Source organism: Triticum urartu, chromosome 2A (assembly GCF_056163025.1).
Source record: "Triticum urartu cultivar PI428250 chromosome 2A, HENAU_Tu73, whole genome shotgun sequence".
NCBI classification, from domain to species: Eukaryota; Viridiplantae; Streptophyta; class Magnoliopsida; order Poales; family Poaceae; genus Triticum; species Triticum urartu.
In genome coordinates this window covers 295,265,672-295,273,674 of record NC_141874.1, presented here as the reverse complement: position 1 = coordinate 295,273,674, position 8,003 = coordinate 295,265,672, and positions in this window count along the sequence as shown.

Below are 8,003 nucleotides of genomic sequence, written 5' to 3'. Positions count from 1 at the left end.
TGGGCTACAAGCAAAGCTGACTTGTCCGACTCTGGACAAGATTCGCTCTCATAGTCTTCACTCGAAGACATAGGTTTTTGGTTAGGCATCACTTCAGTCATTCTGACTGGTTCTCTTGGACCCCACTTAACAGTACGGTGGTTCCTATGACTCAACACAAAAGAAAGAGAACTACGAAAGATCTAAGTCTTCGAGCTCCATAGGCTTCATGTGGTGTCTTCTCTTGTCATAGTCTTCGATGTGAATGTCTTCATATACCACCTTTGACTTCAATGTCTTCATACATTTTTAGGGGTCATCTCTGGTAGGAAAACCGAATCAATGAGGGACTTCTACCTGTGTTATCCTGCAATTCTCACAAACACATTAGTCCCTCAACTAGGTTTGTCGTCAATACTCCAAAACCAACTAGGGGTGGCACTAGATGCACTTACAGGTTTATAAGCAGGAGAAAGCACATGGTCACTAGAGCAAAAATAATTAGGGTTGCAGTAGAAAATGCCAAGCTGGGCCAGAATGAAGATGAGGATGATTCACTCAAAATTTTCAAAGAACATCACTTGGTTTTTGCATAAAGTTGAATTATAAGCATCTACTGACCTCTCCAATTTTTGGTGCAAATTTTAATGAAGTATTTAAATAGGTTGTAGTGCTAAATTGCCAACTCGACCAGATTTGAAAACTTGGGGTAGAGCACAAAATATCCAATAAGTGAAATATATTTTTGCATAAAAGTGATTTAAAAACATCACATGACATCCCCAAATTTTGGTTGAAATTTTAAATAAACATATAAAAGGGTTGTAGTTCAAATGGGACCCTAAAACCATGTTAAACCATTTTTAAAGAAATAAAGATGAGGGGAGAATAATAATATAATTAAATCCACTGATAAAGGAAATGTTTTTTTTCTAGAGAGGATTCATAAGTCCAACAACACATTTGGAAAGTTTCCACTTGGTAGAAACTCCACAATATCAAAGAAAAGAATGGTTCTGAAATCAAAGGAAATCCAGAAAATGAAAAATTTAATTACCTGGCAAACTTTTTAATAAACAAAACATGTTCAAATTTATGGGGTGTTACACTCCAGCAGCGAGGAAGAGGGCGAGTCGAAGGAGGAAGGCGACGAAGAGGCGCCAGAGGTCAGAGCGGGCGGCCAACGCCAGCCCGACCATGGTTCAAGCAATGAGCCGCGCCCAACCGAGCCGGCTGTCGCCAGAGGCGACCAGGCGGAGACTGACCAGCCGACCGCTCCACCAACCAGCGCCGCTGATTCCTCCACTCCACCGAACCCTTCTGCCACTTCCTAGTCCGCTAGTTTATCTTTGTTTCGCCTATCTATCAGTCTTAATGAACTTGTTAATTTTGCATAATTCCACCTGCGGGGTGTATTTTAAACTTGTGTTTTGAAGATCAGCCAAGGGCCTTTGTTATGTAAATATTATTCCGAGTTCTATCTTTTCTTGCTTGCTGCTCTTTGGCTTTTTCCTTTGCCGCCTTCCCTTGGTTGTCGTCTTGCCAGCCGAGCAGCCGCTCTACGGATTGTGGCTGGGTCAAGTACTTAGCTACTTCTGGGAAGGCAAGTACTTAGCATTTTTTGAACATTCTAGCAAGTTGAGTAGAAAACGGCGGGCCGGCTGCTCAACAGTCAGTCGTAAAAAGCGGGTAGTCGGCTTAGACTATGCACATGCTTTGTGTCCTTAGCCATTTTCATGTGGGCACCCTTTCTACCTTGCTCCCGCCCACCACGCAGGCGCTCTGCGAGCTGTGGCTTAAGTGCCACATATTACTTGTCCGGCTACAGGAAGCATTGCATAGTACAAGACAGCAAGTCCTCGGGCCGACTAGTCGAACCCGGTGCCAGGCGGCATAACAAAAAAATGACATACTCATAGGCATAATTCTTATCATATAGATAAAAGAGGGCAGTCCCCAAGCTCTTCTCGGGGGACCCGGAGTCTTCGTATTTTAATACAAAAGGTCGCATGGTACATACTGCATCAACTGTAAAATCTTCGAAGGAGATTTGCATTCCATGGCTGCTCTATCTCCTTGCCGGAGTTGTCCCTCTTACGCGGTCAAGGCTTCTGAGCGTCGATCAGGTAGTAGGAGTCGTTGCCCAACACTTTGCTGATGATGAAGGGTCGTTCCCAAGGCGCTGAGAGCTTGTGCTGGCCAATTGTTCGTTGGATCAGCCGGAGCACAAGGTCTCCTTCTTGGAAAGATCTCGGCTTGACCTTCCGGTTGTAGTATCGGCGTAGGCTCTGCTGGTAGATGCTGGACCGGCTGAGTGCCAGCAGCCGGCCCTCCTCCAACAGCTCGACGCCGTCTTGTCATGCTTCTTCTGCCTCCTCTTCGGTGTACATGGTGACTAGAGGGGAGTCGAATTCTATGTCCCTTGGGATGACGGCTTCGGCACCGTAGACAAGGAAGAAAGGCCTAAAGCTAGTTGACTTGTTTGGAGTTGTGCGCAGGCTCCAGAGGACGGCTGGCAGCTCGTCGAGCCAGCAGCCGGCCGAACGCTCCAGAGGCTCGACCAGTCGAGGCTTGATGCCGGATAAGATGAGGCTATTTGCTTGCTCCACCTGGCCGTTTGACTGCGGATGGGCGACGGACGCTAAGTCCAGTCGGATGCCCTACGTCTGGCAGAAACAAGCCAAGGCGCCTTTGGCAAAGTTTGTGCCATTGTCGGTGATGATGCTGTGTGGTATGCCATACCGTATGGTGATGTCGGAGATGAAAGTCAGAGCTGTTGGACCATTCAACTTCTTGATTGGTTTGGCTTCTATCCACTTGGTGAACTTGTCCACCGCGACAAGCATATGAGTCATGCCACCTCGTGCTGTTTTGAATGGTCCCACCATGTCCAGGCCCCAGACAGCAAAGGGCCAGGCAATGGGAATTGTCTTGAGTGCAGAAGCCGGCTGATGTGGCTTGGAACGGAACTTCTCGCACCCTTTGTGTTTTTGGACCAAGTCCTTGGCGTCTTCTAGAGCAGTCGGCCAGAAAAAACCATGGCGGAAGGCTTTAGCGACAAGTGCTCTTGAAGCCACGTGGTGGCCACACTCGCCTTGATGGATGTCTTTGAGGATTGCTTGGCCTTGCTCCGGTTCGACGTAGCGCTGGTAGACACTGGTGACACTGCGCCTCACAAGCTCTCTGTTGACTATGGTGTACGCTGCCGCCCGGCGTTGCACTTGCCTGGCCGTGATCTCATCAGTCAGCAACCCTTGTTCATCAGGAAATTGAGGATGGGCTGGGCCCATGAAGGTGCTATGATTTCTTCGACTATCAGGGCTGCAACTTGGACGAGGGCGGTTGGGCCGGGAGGCGGCGGGTTGGAGTCAGCAGCTGCCTACTGGGTTGACGAAGTCCCCGGGCCGATTGGTGCAGTCCCCGGGCCGAGCTCTAAAGTCCCTGGGCTGGCCGCTGCAGTCCCCGGGCCGGGTGCGACTGCCGCGGCCCCCGGGTCGCCTGCCAGAACTCCCGTGTCGGCCGCTGGAGCTCTCAAGTCGGATCCAACTGCTTTAGGAGGAGCCGACATGAAGATAGAATCTGACTCTAGCGATGGCCAGACAGACAGCTTGAGGAGGCATTGAAGGGTGGCGCCGGTCGGTATTGCTTGACGGGTGGAGCCGATTCGCGCAAGGGCATCTGCTTGCTCGTTGTCGTTTCTTGGCACATGGAGAAACTCACACCCTTCAAAATATCCACTGAGTTGCTGTACAAGGAAGCGGTAGCTCGCCATGTTTGCATCTTTGGCGTCCCAGTCGCCTGACGACTGCTGGACCACCAAGTCAGAGTCACCATAGCATAGGATCCGGCGAATGCCGAGCTCTTTGGCAAGCCGGAGCCCGTGAATGAGTGCCTCATATTCGGCGACGTTGTTGGAGGAGGCAAAATGGATTTGCAGCACATATTTGAGCTTGTCACCTTTGGTAGAGGTGAGGACGATGCCGGCGCCCAAACCGGTGCACATCTTGGAACCATCAAAATGCATCCGCCAATGGGTGGAATCGGGCGCTGGTGGCAGGTACTGGGTCTCGGCCCAGTCGACGAGGAAGTCGGCCAGCGCTTGTGACTTGATGGCAGTGCGAGGCTGGTAATAGATGGTGTAGGAGGCCAAATCTATGGCCCATTTGGCCACTCGGCCTGAAGCATCTCGGCTTCCAATGATCTTGGCCAGTGGAGCTGTGCAGACCACGGTGATTCGGTGCTCTTGAAAATACGGTTTCAATTTCTTGGCAGCAAAGTGCACGTCGTAGCACATCTTCTGGTAGTGGGGGTAGTTTTGCTTGGAGGTCGACAGCACTTCACTCAAATAATATACCGGTCTCTGGACTGGTAGTGCCTAGCCTTCCTCCTTGCGCTCTACCACGATGACTGTGCTGACCACTCTGCTGGTGGCAGCGATGTACAGGAGCATGGGCTCCTTAGGAGTCGGAGCCGCCAGAACAGGTGGAGTAGTCAACATCTTTTTGAGCTAGAGAATAGCTTCGTCCGCCTTGTCGTTCCACTCGAAAAAAGTGGTCTTCTTCATGAGCTAGTATCGGGGAAGAGCCTTCTTGCCCAGCCGACTGATGAATCGGCTGATGGATGCCAAACAGCCAGTGAACTTCTACACATCCAGCAGTCGGGTGGGTACTTCCATCCTCTCGATGGCCTTGATCTTCGCAGGGTTGCACTCTATGCCGCGTTCTGAGACCAGGAATCCAAGAAGCTAGCTGGCTGGTACTCCAAAGACGCATTTCTCTGGGTTGAGCTTGATTTGAAACTGGCGTAGATTCTCAAAGGTCTCCTTGAGGTCTTCTAGCAGCCTTGCACGCTTCTTAGTCTTCACCAGCACATCGCCTATGTAAACGTTGGCGTTGCTGCCGAGCTGCTTGAGGAGGCACTTCTGCATGCAACGTTGAAACGTGGCACCGACATTCCTCAAATCGAACGTCATGGTCAACTAGCAGAAGTCTCCAAACAGTGTGATGAAGGCAGTCTTCAGTCTGTCGACCGGGTTCAGCTTGATCTGGTGATATCCTGAATATGCATCCAAAAAACTCAACAGCTCGCATCCGACTGTGGAGTCTATCACGTGGTCGATTCTCGGCAAAGCGAATGGGTCTTTGGGGCATGCTTTGTTGAGGCTTGTGTAATCAATACACATATGCCACTGGTTGTTTTTCTTCAGCACAAGGACTGGGTTGGCCAGCCATTCTGGAAAGAACACCTCCATGATGAAGCTGGCTACTAGCAGCCGGGCTATCTCTTCTCCAACGACTCTCTCTTCTCTTCTGACAGGCGGCACAAGGGCTGCCTGACTGGTTTGGCATCAGGCCGGACATGTAACTTGTGCTCGGCGAAATCCGTCGGGACACCCGGCATGTCTTTGGGGGACCATGCAAAGATGTACCGATTCTCACAGAGGAAATTGACAAGCACGCCTTCCTATTTGCTGTCGAGGTTTGCACCTACGACAGCGTACCTCTCTAGGTGCTCCGGGTCCAAGGGAATCTTCTTTGTCTCTTTGGCCGGCTTGAACGAGCCCTCAGTTTTCGACTCCTTGGGATCGGGCGACATCTCCGGCCGCTTGCCTGCCATCGCCATAACCTAGTCAAGGAGCCGCTTCTCAGCTGCGATCGTGAGGGACTCAGCCAACCGACTGCTCTCATCCGTGCAGGCGGATGACTTCTTGTAGTCCCCGGCTATGGTCAGAATACCCTTGGAACTCGGCATCTTCATCTTGAAGTAGGCATAGTGGGGGACCGCCATATAATTGGCTAGAGTGGGCCGGCCAAGCAGTGCGTGGTATGGGCTCTCACACCACCTCAAACCAAACTGGCTCTCAGCGAAAGTGATCCTTGTCTCCAAAGAGGACGTTCATCTGGATCTTGCCGATTGATGAGCAGGAAAGGCCAGGAACTATGCCATGGAATACAATCCAGGTGGACTAAAGCTGCCTTTGTTTGATTCCTAACTTCTCCATGGTATCTTCGTATAGGATGTTGATGCTGCTGCTGCCATCTATCAGAACTCAGGAGAAACGAGCAGCTCGCCTCTCCGTGGCAAAGGTGGCATCCAAAACCAGGGCATAGGAGCCGGGGTTGGGCATCACTTCTGGGTGGTCGGCTCTGCTCCAACTGATTCGCTTCTCGGACCAATGCATGAACTCTGGGGTCTCTGATGCTACGGCATTCACTTCTTGCTGTTGCAGCCGTCTGCTGCATCGATCATCGGCCACGCTGGTGAACACGACATAGGATCCATACTCTTCTAGGTACTCGTATTGTATGGCTCTGACTGGTCTGACCGTCGGCTGCTGGGGTAGAGGAGGAGGCGGCTGCTGCCCAGTAGGTGGAGGAGGCGGAAGGCCGTTTCTCTTGGTGATCCTGGTGAGCCAATGGCACTTCCGAGTGGTGTGGTTGGACGGCTTCACACCACTGTGGAATTTGTAGGGTGCATCAAGAGTCTGCTCATATGAGAATGCGGGCAACCAATTGGACTTGCTGCCATTCGGGTGTTTGGACTGAGGCTGCCCATCCGGCTGCTGGTCCTCCACTGCTGCCACCTGTCGGCTTATGGAAGCCGGCTGTATGGCTTTGCGCTTGTCGTAGCTCTATTGCTAGCGTCGGCTGATGTCTCCAGCCGGTGTTCAGGGAGCCTGATGGGCCACTTTGCCAGAGGCGTCAACTTGGATCTCTGCCTTCATGGAGGAGTCGGCTGTGGCATATTTATCTACTATGATCAGCAGCTCATCGAGGGTCGCCGGCTCGTCGCAGAGGAGTCGGTGCTTGAGGAGGGTGCCTTTTCGGCACCCAGCGGTGAAGTACTCGATGGCCTGCACCTCGTGCACACCCTCGCAAGAGTTGTGGAGCTCGGCCCAGCGCGTGAGGTAGTCGCGAGTCGACTTGTTGGGGCCTTGCACGCACAAGGAGGCTGGCGAGGCTTGGGCGGCCGCTTGTACGTGGTGGTGAAGTTGCGGATGAAGGCTTCGGTGAAGTCAACCCAACTGTTGATGCTACAGGGCTTCAGACTGTTCAGCCATGTCTGGGCTGTGCCCTGGAGCATGAGCGGAACATACTTTATAGCGACGTGCTTATCGCCGTTTGCTATGCTGACAGCGGTGGAGTAGTCGACCAGCCAGTCCTCCGGCTTCACGGAGCCGGTGTATTTGGGCGTGTCTCTTGGGAGCGTGAACCCTTTGGGGAAAGGCTCGTCTCAAATGCAGGGCCGAAACATGGCGGGCCCAATTCATCTTCCTCTTCCAGTGCCAGGGACCGGTGGAGACAGTTGATCCGGTGGCCGGCGTCGTTCTCTCCGACTCCCTCTCGACGGCCAAGGCGGTCGCCGAGTGTCGAGTGCTCAACAGGCAGCAGGGTGACGCGCCTTGGTCATGCTCAATGGTGATGCGAGTCTTGGTCATGCTCAATGGTGATGCGAGTCCGGCTGCGGCTAGTAGTCGAATCCTTGTCTCTTCTCCCGCGGTCGTCACCAGTCGGTGTCCGAGAGGTCGCGCCTTGGTCTCGGCGGGGAGGCGGATCGTCGTTTTGCCGTTGCGATGCCTCAGTGCGGCAGCCGGCCTCGTGCTGCTCAGCTGCCGCATCTGGGAGCCGCTAGACGCGCTCTGCCATCTGGCGACGTTCCTCGCCCTCAAATTTGTCTAGCTTTTCTGATGCCGCCTGGGCAGCTCGGATATTTTCTGCGGGCATGGCGTAGACCAGGCGATCTGCCCCGAACAGGTTGGAGATGGCCACGCCGCGCTGCTGGACCGCGCCAAGGCGGCTGGCCCCCATATGAGCCAGCGTGCCGCCCACAACACGGTCCATCTCGCGCCGGTAGGCTTCCGATAGGCGTCTCATGCTGGCAAGCTTCTTGGCGCCCTTGACGAGCTGGACGCGGCGTGCTTCCAGCATCTTGGCGTTGGCGTCTTCTCGCATGGGTGCTGTCATGTCTCGCAGTGCTGCGTCGAGCGGGTTGCGAGAATCTACGCCGGAGTGCTCGCCGTGGCC